The sequence below is a fragment of the Chelonoidis abingdonii genome, chromosome 4 (assembly GCF_003597395.2).
Source record: "Chelonoidis abingdonii isolate Lonesome George chromosome 4, CheloAbing_2.0, whole genome shotgun sequence".
In the NCBI taxonomy this organism is placed as follows: Eukaryota; Metazoa; Chordata; order Testudines; family Testudinidae; genus Chelonoidis; species Chelonoidis abingdonii.
The window spans coordinates 153,386,159-153,401,928 of NC_133772.1; positions in this window are offsets into that span (position 1 = coordinate 153,386,159).

Here is a 15,770-nt window from a genome sequence, read left to right on the forward strand (position 1 = left end):
TCAGGAATTTGCCTTTTGCCATTCCTGTGAAAATCTATCCAAATATGATCAATTTTTACGCCTTTAAAGATTCTCAGTTTGTACATGCTCATTAGAGACATAGGTTTTAGCAGCGAAAGTCTCTTTCTAAGCAAGGAGTCAGGTGAGACTGTGACTGGAGTGGTGGGAGGAGAGAAACTGTGATTGGAAGTTAGGGGAGAGCTGGTGAGGAAAATTGTGCGGGGATGACTGGGAGCCAGTTGGCTTGGTGGGGAGAAAGTTGTGGGAGAGGAGGGGAGACAGATCTGACAAGAATCTGGAGTGCAAGTGGAGAACGGGGATTGGCGGGCAAAGAGATTGGGAGAAGGAGCCAGGGAGGGGGAGACTGGGACAAGAAGCTGTGGAGGGAGGTCAGATAGGAGGGGAGGCTGAGATTTGATGAGAATCTAGAATAGAATCCAAGATTCCTGAGTCTCACCATGCCTCTGCTGTCAGCAAATATCTGTGAAGCCCTCTGGTGAAGTGTGCGTCTCATCCCCCTCTAGTCCCAGTCCATGTAGAGACAGGTTTCAGAGTGGTAGCTGTGTTAGTCTGTATTACAAAAATAACAAGGAGTCTGTAAGGTGCCACAAGGACTCCTCGTTGGTTTTGCAGTCCACATAGAGGATGGCAACCTACTATTGCTATCATTTATTCTGGTAACGCAAATGACCGGTTTGTGTGGTGGATCTAAAGGGTCCATGTAGGTATCAATGTGATGCCACATGATGGAATTTCTGTTTGCTCTTTTAAAAAACTAGGAAATTACAGATAAAAAAATACGTTGAAAGAACGTTATTAAGGTTGCAAAGTCAAGCACTTAAAAATTTGAAAATGCTAGAATTCAGGTTGCCTGTGCAACCTTAATTCTGCTCCTTTTGTGGATGCATTATGATACATTCATTAATTACAAGATCACATACTATTTTTTCCACAGGCTCCATCCCTCAATCAATGCACAGAATGGACCTGCTGTTCAGATGAGTGAGGGCTGTGTAATGAAGGAGGCTGTTGGCTGTAGGACCCTGACTCATTTGTAGCAGAAGTTGGAAGGTGTGTAATGAATGAGGCAGGGGGCTGCAGGAAGAGAGAGGACTGTCTCATGATTAAGGAAATTAAATGATGCCTTGGGATTTGGATTCTATCTCTCCCTCGGCAGGCAATGTTAAATCTGGCATTTCCCAGCATTTGATTGCTTGACTTTGCAGACTTAACAGTGTTCTTTTAACATAGTCTTTTGTGTAATATATATAAAAACCTCCAGGATGTGGGTTTTAGAAAAGGTTTACAACCCAAATGGATTAATTTAAGAAAAAAGGGGCTTTAAAAGAAAAAGTGTGTGCAGAGATGTAATTATAGATGACAAACTGCTGATCCTGCATTCTTTGCACACCCCAAACCTCCACTGAAGTCAAAGGGGACTATGCCGTTGTTATTTATGTATGTTATGGTAGTGCATAGAGGCTTCAATGGAGACAGAGGACCAATTGTACTGGGCATTGCGTACAATCATAGTAAGATGGTCCTTGTCACTAAGAGCTTACAGTCTAAATAGACAAGAGAGGCAAAGGGTGGGAGGGGAATAAAGGAGATAGAAAGGTGAACCATTTTAACAAGGGTCATAGTCATCCAAGAGCAGGGACTAGAACCCATCTTCCAACCCAGTGCTCTATCCACTAGGCCGTGCTACCTTTCTGGCTCCCATTGACGCCAAAGGAAATTCTGGGCGATCAAAGAATGCACTAGGATTGCATGCTAGATAGCACAATGTGGACTTGTCCCCCTAGAAAATAGTATCCAAAATTATATCTATATAAAGAAATGGAAAAGAGCAAAAGCAAATGGGTGGCTTCCTTTCCTGAAGTGCCTGACTACCACCTTTACTTACATTCTTGACTACCTTATTACGCGAATAGTCTCGTTTGCAATTGGTGGGACTATATTACACATGTAGTAATGTAATACTCAACGTGATTGACGGCCATAAAGGAAAACTGTTTATCTTGGCTATGAAAGAGGGGAAAGTGAGTAGTAGTTTTAGTGTTTATGCAGGCGTTAGAAATGTCCTAGATGCTTCACACGACAAATACAAACACAACAAACTCCCTGCTATGAAGAGTTTATAATTCAGTGTTAGCTCCAATGCAACCAGGGTTAGGAGAACTTTAAGGAAGAAAGAAAGAACCTCCCCTAGATTTTAGAGCACAAGAGGGCAGCCATCACGGAAAATACCAGGTGATAAATTTGACCTATCCTCAGCTTTATTTTTGCATTGGTGCTGGTCATATGTTTGCAAAGTCAAAATCCATGGTAAATGTAAAACAATTTGTACAGCCCTCTTTGTATACTAAATTAAGTCAACCCATAATGCCAAAATAAATCAAGACATTCTTTCTGGAGGTTTGGTGGTCATGTTTGCTTTTGTAATGAAATGGTGACTAATTGAAGAAAAAGTTTAACAGCCTTCCACTACAGTAATGTTTGACTAACTGCAATAAGGCATCAGAAGAATTGAATTTGATCAGTTATGTCATAACTGAAGAAGAGGACGACAACATATGTTTTTGCTAAATTTATTTAGGACATCCTGCTGTTAGTGCTGGCCTACAGAATGGTCAAGTTTCATAAAAATAATGTTCAAACTATTTGTACTCAATTAAATGTTTATTTAAAATTTCCTCTTGGTTTACTGATGTAAATGTATTGTTCATTTTTCTCATACCAACCACTGTTGTTTAGTCTCAAAGGAATTACATGTTACAAATTTAACAACTGTGATATATTAAGAAGAACATGTAAGGAAGAAATTAGGGGTTGAGAGGATATGACCAAATGTTTCCATGGTGTTTTGCCAAAATGTCACTTATATGCCAACAAGATTTTAATAGGGATATTTCTTTCAGAAATCATCTTATGCACCAATAAAATAAATCTTGTCTGCCTCAATACCAGGCCCTATTTTATTGAACTTGACAGAAAACCACTTCTGAAGCTTTTCTTTTCATATTTGAAACTGCTTTTAACATAGGAGATGAACATTCTCTCTCGGCATATTAAGCGTCCAGTTAGCAAGGGGAGACTCCATAGTCAAAGGATGTCTAGGCCAACATTTTCGTGCTGAATGTCTAAAGTTACGCACCTGCATCCATATTTAGACAACTAGGCCAAGAAGTTCAAACACGACTAGTAATTTTGGGTGCCTCTACTTTTGGATGTTCAATCTGAGACGCTTTAGCAGCGTCTGATTTTCAGGAAGTTCTGAACCTTTATTTTTGGAAAATCAGTCACCCTTAAGGTGCCCCAGGTTGGGCACGTAAAATCAGCAGTCACTTTGGAAAATCTTCGCGCTAATAGGGATGTGGGTGACTAACTTCAGGCACTCCAGTTTCAAAAATTATGACTGTAACTGTCTTTCCATTATGCATCTAATTTTGATTACCCCTGTAACGACATCAACACAAAACTTTTCCACTAGGCATTTTCTTTTACTGGAGAAGAACTCTTTGGGAAGGTTTGGGACTGAGTGTCAGACAAGGCATGCCTGAGAAATGTGTGTCTGAGGAAGTGGAGGTGTTATCTTTTACCATAGTTTTCTAATAGTATTTTTCCCTCCCTATGGAAGATCTTATCTGAAAAATATCTTGATCTAACAACCCCAAATGTGGTTTATTCCTGTGTCCTCAGAGAGAACTAGTGCATTTGAGTAATTTTAGGAAGTACCTTATAGACTAACAGACGTTTTGGGGCGTGAGCTTTCATGGGTGAATACCCACTTCGTCAGACGCAGTGGGTATTCACCCACGAAAGCTCACGCTCCAAAACGTCTGTTAGTCTATAAGGTGCCATAGGATTCTCTGCTGCTTTTACAGTTCCAGACTAACACGGCTACCCCTCTGATACTTTAGGAAGTACAGATGCTTAAGTTATGGGTTGTTGACTATAATTTTTTCGAAGTTGGCTGTATGTTGCCAGAATCACCCTTATGTTGGGGTGAGCCACCATTTGACTAGGGTGCATTTATGGTGAGATTACTCCAGTAGTGGCATGTAAAGCAGTGACACCACACAGAGGATATGGCCCATTGCTTAGCTATAGGAAAATATAAAACGTGTTTCCATTTAGAAGAAAACACCTCAGACTGATATTTCAGATCTGGTGCCTGAATACCACAGTTATGGGCAGATTAGAAATATATAGCACAGGATCTCACTTATGTGCATATTGAATTTCTCATCCTTGAAAATGACACATTTCTATCTCCTTTGCTCCCTCCTAGGCAGGTGATTAACTCAATTCCTTCAGATTTCATGTGTTAATCTAAGTGATGCAACATTATATATCATGCAGTATATAAACAAGGTCTTGTGTGAAGGGAGTCTCTGTGATAAACAGAGCTCAGTGTTCTTTGTCTGTCCCTCAAGAAAGCCTAAGATGCAATCCAATGTACTTGTACAGTAATACATAGTAGATGTTTATTTAATTTTCTTATGAACTTTTGATATTGTATATCTGGGAAGTATCGTTTCCTTCCTTTTTCTTATGAAACCATTAATTTTTTTCCAGCTGTATTTAAAAATATTGTGGGGAAAAATGATTGACAATTGTAATGCTGGATCCTGTTTTTCACCTTTGCAGCTTTGTGTTGCATCTTCCTGGAACCTATCTAATTTTAATATATGACTCCCACTGATGATCTGTAGTGACCGTGTGTATGCAGAAAGATGCAGAATGTTAGTTTGCCAGAGGGAGCAGCCATCCCTAACTGTGCAATGGGGGAATCTATAGCTTGGATGGTCTAAACCAGTGATACATCATTAGGAAGGTCTCAGGGAGCTAAGGCTTGGCAGCAGTTGTGACATTAGAATGTATAAGACATTACTAAAGGAAGCTCTTGATCAAACTTTTTTGGCTTCCTGAGACATGAACCTAAAATTTGTTCTTCTATGGTAAGTATATTGGCAGTGAATTAATGATGAATCCAATATTGTGTCCTTGCCCTGCACAGACAAAAGAGCATGATTTCACCAGCCCAGAAGCTAGGGTTGCCAACTCTGACTGAATCTAATGTGGGAGATTTTTCCCTCCAAGATGACATAATGTCATTTTCTTAAAATATCCTATTAAAAACTCCTGGATTGCTTTCAATAGTCACTGGGAAAACGATGCCGATTCCAGGAGACTCCATGCCAATCCTGGAGGATTCGCATCCCTACCGGAAGTTGTTCCTAGGAGTAGGTCCCAATGTCAGATGCCAATGAGCAGCTGTATTTATCCTGGGAATTTCAGCTGTGTGACTGAGAGATACTCATGCTGTAAAATTCAGGTGGAAATTTTGAACATTCCCATAGTTTGTCTTTGTAGTGGGGTGGTCACTCACTCCTGTCTTAAAAGGCTTAAAACAGTCCGGGAAGAGGGCTGTGGCAGGGAAGGAAAAGCTGGGCTGATTGGGGGAAGCAGCCTCAGCTGGGGTCCATGACCCAGTCAGGCTGCAGCTGGCTTAATGAGGGCCCAGGTGGCCCTTATAAGAGGGCTGGGGCCAGAAACCAGAGACAGACTCTCTCTCTAGTGATAGAGAGAGAAGGGCCTGGCTGTCGGGGAGCTGAACAGGGTGTCAAGACTGGAGCAGGACTGTGGGAAGCCCAGAGGAGCTGGGAAGCTCTGTCCTAGAAACCCCCCAGGCTGTAGGCCTTGTTAAAGGCCAGGAAGGGTACTGGGGTTGCAGAGGGCAGCCCAGGGGTAGGCAAAGGCAGCAGGTCCAAACCCCCCTTGCCTATGATGAGTGGCACTTACACTGCAGTCTGCCCCAGGGAACGAGGCTAAGTGATGACTGGCAGTGGCCATAGACTGAGGTAAGGTGGGGATAGAGGGGATTGGGGGTTCCCCGGGGAGGGGAGACCCAGATCTGTGGGGGTACTGCCAGGGGGCAGCACCCCGGCGTGAAAGGGGCACCAGGGTACAGGAAGGACTCGGGCTCAGCGACATGCGGGACACTAGCCTGCAGAGGGCGCCCCAGAGCTGGAAACACTAATTCCCTGGATGACCAGCAGGAGGTGCCACAGCAGTGAGTCCTGCCCCACGACAGTTTTGATTTGGAGCTTCGGTTTGTTTGTCTTTAAATCTAAAGGGGCATTTTGCAAAATCTAGAATCAGTTTCAGAACAGTCCCCAATGTTCTGAAGTATATGGCCCTTGGAACTTGAAGAGATGGGGCCCAAACACATCAACTCATCGGGTTACAGTGTATTTCCAAGACAGAGTGTGAGGAAGACCGGAGTACGATGACAGCTTCAGGAAAAGCCACAGAAAATGAGCCACAGCTTGGACGGGTATATCTTTGTTCTTGGGTGATGCAGTAATAGCTCAGCTCCTACAGCTGACTGTACAAAAATATTTACTTTAGCAAAATTAATTCCAGATCACTCTTTGTTTCTTCCTTTGTAATATTTATTCTTGTTTCCTTCATTTGACCCTTGATGAGGCGAGCGCCATGCTGGTGGCATGCAGAAACTATGGCCTGGTCTACACTACACCGTTAGGTCGACATACGGCAGCTTATGGCGACCTTGTTGTGTCAGTGTACACACTACAGCTTTGCTCCCGCCAATGTAAGTGCTCTACTGCATAAACATAGTAACTCCATCTTCACGAGAGGTATAGGGCTTGTATTGGTGTACTTAGGGCCACGCAGTGTCCCTGAAGGCACTGAGTTACTTACATTTTTTGGCTGTCATGCTTGTCTATTTCACAGCGCCACTGGAACCCTGAAATTGACAAAAAAGCCGCCTTCCAGTTCCCTAGCTGGGCTGCTGCCTAGTCTCCACTTCCAGCCTGGCTGCTACCAGGCTCCCAGCTCCTCACTCTGATCTGGGCTCCCCGCCCAGACTCCCCTCTCCGATCTGGGAGCACTTCTGCACCTGGCAGGGAGCTCTATGCCTGGAGTCTGGTTGGCTGCTCTGTTCCTGGTAGGGAATGGGGAACCGAGAAGCTGGGAGGGGGCAGCCGGGCTCCGAGCAGGGAACCAGGCTACCAGTGGGGAGCAGCTCATGGAGCCAAGAGCTCCCAGCACTACTCCTCTTAAATCAGTGGAAGCACTCCTGGTGAGGACATGCACTACCGACAGAAGAAGGGCAGTGTGGACATGAACCTCCGAGTAATTACTGCAGTGGCTGTAAGCAGACCTAACATACGTCGACTTAAACGTATAGTGTAGACATGCCCTTACACATCTAATAACATGATCACAACGACATAAGGGCTTGCAAGAAACACAAGAAGGCACAGTGTCACTGTGTGGCCATGTGCATTGAGACAGCAATACAGTGATGTTGAAATTCAAGTTGCAAAGGCTTCAGATCTGCCTTAATTTGTAAAAGAACAACATTAACATTTCCATAAAATGTTCTTAAAGGAGTTTGCTTTGGCTTAACATTCAAACACTTAAGCCAAAGAGTTCGTCCTGAGCAGGAGAGATGGGTGTAGGCAGGGAGCCAGTATAGTGTAGTAAATTTAGGTCTCAGGGTCTGTAACACAGTTTTAAGAATATAGTAAAAATGGAGCTATTTTTTAAAATTCTTTTGTTGTTGGCTGTGCCTAGTGGGACTAGAAAAGTACACGCAAGGAATACATATGATACTACACCCCTAGAGACAACAGACAGGTTGAATCATGGGTGAACTCCAAAAGGTTCAGAAGAATTCAGATGTGGTTTTGAGAAACAACCAAAAGTTTGGCAGCTTTTCTTATGCTTATCTGAACTGTCCAAAGCTTTGTGAACCATGTTGGTCAAAGAGTCCAAAACAGTAATCTCAAGCATTCAAAGAGAAAGTTAAGAAGTGACTTGATCCAGCCTGTAAGTCCGTACCGTACTCGAGAGTCCCTCACCTTTTAGTGCCCTGGAGTGACTCAATAATTTAAAGAAAAATTGGGGAACAAAACAACCCAAAATTATCCCATTTCCTTCCATTGTATAACTGGGATATATCCCACATTCTCTGTGTAAAGGCTTTTGTTAGAGGCTGTTGTATTCCAGGGGTGTCCTGTGGGCTGCAGGTAACTGGGCAATGGATCCTCTCTCCTTTCAGAGCCTGGCTCAGTCTATCAGTTACGAAGCTGAGCCTTGCTGTAATGCAGTAGATAAATCATTCAAATGCAAGATCCACACCTGGAAAAGATATCTCACACAACAGTGTTTTTTAGTCTAACAGATAAAGGCATAATATGATCCAATGGCTGGAAGTTGAAGCTAGACAAATTCAAAGTGGAAAATTGGTGCAAACTTTAACAGTGAGGATAATTAACCATTGGCACAACTTCCTACGAGATGTGGTGGATTTGAAGTCTGTAAATCAAGGTTGGAGACCTTTCTAAGAGAAAAGCTCTAATGCAACCACAAGTTACTTTAGATGCAGGAATCACTGGATGAAATCCTATGGTCTGGGATGTGCCAGAGGTTAGACTGAATGATCATCATGTTTTCTTGTGGCCTTAACATTTATGATTCTCGACGGCTGGCCAGATCAACCCTGTTCATGCCCTTATCATTCACTGTTTCGGAATGTGGGCCTGAATGGATTTTATTTGCATGAATGTTCGGGGAATGGTTATTTGTTGTTTGAATATTCATACTTATAAAGGAACATCAGGATTTACACTTCATCATACTTTATTTTCCCATTTTAAAAGATTTTGCTCATCACCTCCAAGACTGGAATCAGTTCCGTGTGACTCAGGTGACAGTTTGTGCCCCATGAACACCGAATAGTTAAAGTTAACAGTTTCTCATAGACTCTAGGACTGGAAGGGACCTCGAGAGGTCATCGAGTCCAGTCCCCTGCCCTCATGGCAGGACCAAATACCGTCTAGACCATCCCTGATAGACATTTATCTAACCTACTCTTAAATATCTTCAGAGATGGAGATTCCACAACCTCCCTAGGCAATTTATTCCACTGTTTAACTACACTGACACTTAGGAACTTTTTCCTAATGTCCAACCTAAATCTCCCTTGCTGCAGTTTAAGACCATTGCTCTTGTTCTATCATTAGAGGCTAAGGTCAACAAGTTTTCTCCCTCCTCCTGATGAACACCCTTTTAGATACCTGAAAACTGCTATCATGTCCCCTCCTCAGTCTTCTCTTTTCAAACTAAATAAACCCAATTCTTTCAGCCTTCCTTCATGGTCACGTTCTCAAGACCTTTAATCATTCTTGTTGCTCTTCTCTGGACCCTCTTCAATTTCTCCACATCTTTTTGAAATGCGGTGCCCAGAACTCACACAATACTCCAGTTGAGGCCTAACCAGCGCAGAGTAAAGCGGAAGAATGACTTCTCGTGTCTTGTTTACAGCACACCTGTTAATGCATCCCAGAATCACGTTTGCTTTTTTGCAACAGTATCACACTGTTGACTCATATTTTAGCTTGTGGTCCACTATGACCCCTAGATCTCTTTCTTCCATACTCCTTCCTAGACAGTCTCTTCCCATTCTGTAATGTGTGAAACTGATTGTTCCTTCCTAAGTGGAGCACTTTGCATTTGTCTTTATTGAACTTCATCCGGTTTACTTCAGACCATTTCTCATTTGTCAGATCATTTTGAATTTTGATCCTGTCCTCCAAAGCAGTTGCAATCCCATCCCAGTTTTTGGTATCATCTGCAAACTTAATAAGCATTACTTTCTATGCCAACATCTAAGTCGTTGATGAAGATATTGAACAGAGCCGGTCCCAGAACAGACCCCTGCGGAACCCCACTTGTTATACCTTTCCAGCAGGATTGGGAGCCATTAATATTTCTGAACAATTGACTGTCCACCCAAACTGCACAGCATGTACTTGTGTAACAAATATAGTCTCCCAGATTGAGGTTGATTCATGAACAATAAAAACCAACAAATTTCACTGGATAATTTATTTGCACCAAATAATTCAACCGTCTCTTCTCCAGATTCAGGCAAAATGTCTAGATGCCCGGGGCCAGATCCTCAGCTGATGTAAACCAACATAACTCCATTGCCGTCACTGCAGTTATGCCAGTTTACACTGTCTGAGGATCTGGCCCCAGGAGTGCAAAGGCACGTGAAAGTGAAAAAATAATTTGGTGGGGGGGTGGTTAATTAAACATTTCAGAACATTCAGAAAGAGTTCAGGGGTCAGCTGTAGATATGGTCTGGTTTTGTGTGGATCAGACAAAGTTTTTCTTTCTTACATCCTGATTCTGCTATTCTTAGATGTAACCAAACACATGAGTTCCCTCTGTTACTGCATTTACAGGCTTAAAAGTGCAATTGCCTTGAGTAATCTGCCCCTACCCCCAACAGCAACTTCAGATATTTGAAAATGAAGCTTATCTTTCCAGTTTTGACCCCAAAGCAAGTCTAGGAGGAGGCATGACTCCTTAGAATAGGAGCACCTGGGAACCTGAAATTCATTCTGGCCACTGGCATTGCTACTGCAGTATCCTGAACTTGAACTGTTTTAAAAAATCATTTTTGCTTTTAAAATAAATGTTAGGATTAAATATTGTGCCTCATTGAACTCAAACCAACCTTGAAGCAAGCCAAACTCAGGGCTTAGTTGCTGTTAATCTTGATGGATGTAAAAGTTGTGCCAGCTGAAGCAAATATTTAAGGGGAATACTTTAAGCGGAATGAAACAAGCCTCTGACTTCACTGGGAGTCAAGCAGCTAAAACCGCATTGCACCACTTTGAAAATGTACCCTTCTGGCCTTTCTGGTTGGGGACTGTTGTGTGTGGTAGTGTCAGTGCATGAAAAGTCAACAGCTGGCCCTGTAGGATCAATTGATCTGTATTATTCGTCGGGAGAATTTTCTCTTCTGTTGGAATTATTCACAATGTTCCTTGGTATTGGGCAAGTATCTGTTAACTCTGCCTGAGTTCTTGCTCTGGTTTATCATATAGTATCAGTTACACTTGGAAATAAAAATTAAATAAGGATCATATCTAAGTCCTATTAGGGTTATTTATTATTATTATAGTAATGGTCAGAGGCCCCTACCTGGACTGAGAATGCTACCCCCTGTACAAATACATAGCGAGACAACTCTTTACCAAAAGGGCTTAGAGTCTTAATAATACAGTTAATATTACATAACTTCTCCAAAAGAAATCTCGGGTGATTTCTCTTATCCAATGACCAGATATTTGCAGAAGGACAAGATTCACCAATTACTTAATCTGACATTTGTTTGCCATTCAAGTTTCATGGATGGTCTGGGACTTCTGAATTACTGCAACAAGCAATGCCAGTAAAAATGTTTTAAAAGTATTAAAAATAATCTGTAAAATCTGTGTAAATGCCAGCGCATAACTTGCTTGAAGAGTTAGAGTCCATGAATCTTGTCAGTAATCCTGTTTTAAGTATAGGAGACCTTTCTGATGAATCTTTGAACGAGGTGGAAAAGGTTTGGAAACTGGGCAAAAAGGCTTTAAACAGTCTCAGGAGTCAAATATTTGTAAATGTTTGGTTCTAATAACTTAGAGTCACATAGAATCATAGCAGTGTAGGGCTGGAAGGAACCTCGAGAGGTCATCGAGTCCAGCCCCCTGCACCAAGGCAGGACAAAGTAAACCTAGACAATCCCAGACAGGTTGTTCCACTTCCCTTGGAAGCCTATTCCAGAAGTTAACTACCCTTAAGTTAGAAAGTTTTTCCTACTATCCAACTTAAATCTCCCTTGTTGCTGATTAAGCCCGTTACTTCTTGTCCTGCCTTTAGTGGACCTGAAGAATGATTGATCTCCGTCCTCTTCATAACAGCCTTTAACACATTTGAGAGCTATCAGGTCCCCTTATTAGCTTTTGGGAGTCTCCTCAACTGGAATAAGCGCATATAGCTCTCTTGCCTCTAGTACAGCTATGTCCATTGGACCCAAGAATTGTGGCTGTCATCAAAATACCGTAGGTTCTTTAAGAGTTACCATTTTAATGCACATTCACTATGGAGTGCTCACAGGGGGTAAAACACAAAAACTACTTTCAAAAGTGGTTTAATTGGTGAATTAGAAAATAAGCGTGAATCTGATGTGTCCGACTGTGCAAATAAAATGTGACTTTAAACATAAATGCCCTGTGCACACTGTATAGTGGTGAACTTCAGACCTAGACCGAATGAGGGAAAGATGGCTAGCTCACAGCTCTCACAAGTACCGTGTTTGAAGGCTGAAATCTTTACAGAAGTAAAAGAGAGTTTATTTTAAGTGTAACTAAAAGGAACTAAGTACCAGTTACCACAAGCAGGGTGATCTTTATCTTCCTTTGTTGGCTTGTGCGGAGGGGAAGGAATCTTAAAAGACTTGAGCAGCTGCAGGCTTCACAAAGAGGACATCTCCCTCACATTTCTGACATGTCTTAAATTTTTCCGGCGCTACCTTACATTAAAGGAAATTAACAAGCCATTTTAATGCCCTTTTTCATCCATGACTGCTGGGTAGGTGTGATCAAGTAGCAAAACACTTACACAATCGACATTTTTCCAAAAGTGTTTATGTACCCATCCAGAGACTGTTTAACTAAAGCCATTGTTATTTTCTTCTTGTGCAGTTTTTCGGCTTGGGCTATCTTTGAGCAGCACCTGTAAGCACTCACTTTGAGAGATTGCTAATGTGCTAATTACCCAGGACCCAAAAATGTAAGCTCTAAACAAATGAGAACTGTATTTATAATCAATCAGTTTTATGACCTTCTGATGGTGATGATATCAGTGGAGTTTACATTGGAAGACCTTATACTCCTCTACAGCAGCTGTGCACTTATGTTTTAGTTACAGCTCAAGGAAGATTTTGCTAATTTTCGCTAGCAGGCATACTTAAGAAAATATTACCTTTCCTAAATGTCTGGGGCTATTATCAAGCCTCATTTTTAAATAATACAAACACACTGAGTGTCATTACATGGAGGATGTATGGTCAAGTGACAGGCTGTTTTCATACATCAATGGCAGAAAGTTAAGATGTTAAAGCAAAATATTGTTCTCGTGTATAACTCACTTTAAGGCAGATCCAGATCCCTCTGATGTCAATGGAAAGACTCCTGGTGACTTCAAAGGTAGTTGGATCAGGCCCTGTTAAAAATATTACTGTCATAACTCCATAAATGCTTTATGGCTTATACGCTAAACATTGCTGTTCACTGGGGACCCCGGGTGCAGCGTACCTGGCTACTTCCATGCAACTTACAATTTTGTGTTTGCCTTGCCTTCAGTTTATGATAGGAGAGTGCTTATAAAATATGATTTGTGAACTGTAAAAATGATGTCTTGGAAAGTCACCCAATGCCAAGATATGCAAAATGCCACTTCAATACCTCAGCCAGTACAGGGCCATCCAACTTTTCTGATGTTACTAAGTTCTCCCAAAGAAAAAATAACATTATTTAACCACAGGCAGGAGTGTTTAAAGTGGCTGAGTTGTGTGTCCTCATTCTGTTCCTGGAAGCCTGAGCCTGTCACTTTAAATTCAAAATAGAGCTTGAGAGTAGAGTGTATTTCTGTATATTCAAGGCATTGCTAATGGTAGCTGTGGATGTGTAACACAGTGCTCCTGAATAGTCAGCAGTAGTGGGATTCAATCCAGCACTCTTGCATTTAAAAACATGAGTCTCTACTGCCTGAGCCATGAGACCTCCCTATATTAGCTCATAGCCGGTAGATTCAAGTTCTTATGAGTGTCCCTTCCACTCCAGGGGGACAGAGTGCACTCTGTGTAAGTGCAGATTACAAATGGAATGGTTTGTTCATCCTTGCCAGGGTTGTTTTAGGAGCATAGAAGTGGTCCTATCAGATCAGAGCTCCATCTAGTGCAGTGTCCGGTCTCCAACATTGGCCTGTATCAGATGTTACAGAAGAAGGTGCTAGAATCCCTGTACTGGGCAAGTTGTGGATTGACTGTCCAGAGGTGAAGTTTCTTCATAACTCCTGTCAGTTAGTGGCTGGCTTATGCCCTCAAGCGTGGAGCTTTACAGCTCATGTGGGGCATGTGTGTCTCCTTCCCTGCTCTCTCTGGTGCAAAGATGTTGCAGAGGTTTCTTCCTTTAGGATGGTGCAGACCTCTCCCTCCTTGTCGTTGACCTCATCTCCTCTCTGCTTCCCCTTTGGAGGTGTGCACCCGAGGGGCACGCGAAGGGAGCAATCATTGCACTCCCTTAAGCCCAGTGACAGTGCAAAGCATGGAAGGTGTCTGAGAGACATTGTATGGCAACCCTCTGTACAAGGTCCAGGGACGATGTGGCTCTTGTTTTCCAGCAGCCTCAAGATATCGCAAATATCCAGCTTTGGAGAAATCACTGCCAGTCCTGGCTGTGGACAGAACAATCCATTCCGGCAATCATGCACTGCTTCTCCAGGGAACTGCTTGAAGAAAGCTGTGTGTTTGAATATTGAAAAGCCCAATAATAATGCTGCCCTGACCTCACCAGTTTAACTTTTCAGATCCTGGTTGGAGGACAGGAAACATTATAACAGCCTAGACAGCCAGATTGCCATAGAAAAGGCGATGTCTGGCCTTGCTAGATTTATGTGCAGCAGTGAGTGGAGTCCTTCCGGAGACACTGTGCCTAATGAATGAGATAATGAGTAAAATACTATGTACTCACTGTCAGGGGTTAACTGCTCTTGCCTTCTCAGTTCTGTCCCCCTCAGTGTTTTCCTTCTTTGCTCCCCTGCATTCCCTCCTCTGCCATATGTTTCTATTTTCTAAGAAATGACACCACCCCACTACCCCAGCCATCTCAGCCTTTTCCCCATGGGGTGCCTAGACTAGCCATGGTTGTATATTCACTTGGCCCCCAATTGGCAGTGTTCCACAGTGCTTGGGAAACTGTAACATTGGACCAATGGGTCTTAGAGATTGTCTGATCCAGGTACTCCATCTATTTCACCTCCCTATCCCCTCCACAACACCCTTCCCCGTCCCTCTTCAGGGACCCTTCCTACAAGAGTTTACTAGGACAGGAAATAGATCACCTCCTCCAGTTAGGAGCTATAGAACCAGAACCTCAACATCTAAGAGGCAAGGGGTTCTACTCTCATTACTTCCTAATACCCTAAAGAAAGGGAGGTTGGAGACCCCTACTGGATGTCAGAGCTCTCAACAAGTTTGTCAATGCTCAGAAGTTCAAGATGGTCACCTTATGGATGATCATTCCAACATTGGAACAGGGAGACTGGTTTTCAGCCCTCAACCTTCAGAATGCCTACTTTCACATCTGAGGAGACAACTGGAGGCTCACCAAGCCATCAACAAAATGATTCACTTGTTCACAGAACTGGGTTTACAGCTCAATACCCAGAAGTCATCTCACTCCAGTGCAATGCCTGGAATTCATATGGGCCGACTTAGACACCCTACAGGCCAAAGCCGTCCTACCTCAATACAGATTCCTATCCCTTGTTTTGCTCATAGACACCATTCAATGCAGTCTATAGATACCAGCCAGACTGCTTCCAACTCTTGGGACATATGGCAGTGGGCATGGCAGTGGTACCGCACACCAGATACTATATGTGATGCCTCCAGCTATGGTTCAGTTCGGTTTATAGACCAAACAGGGACAGGTTGGACAAACCCCTGTCACTACGCACTAGAATCAAAAACTCCTTAGACTGGTGGAAGGACCTGGCCAATGTTTGCAAAAAGATACCCATCTTGCAGACATCACCATCGTCACTCATTACCACCAACGCGTCACTCATAGGGTGGCCTCACAACGCAGGGCAAATGGTCGCCTATGGAGATA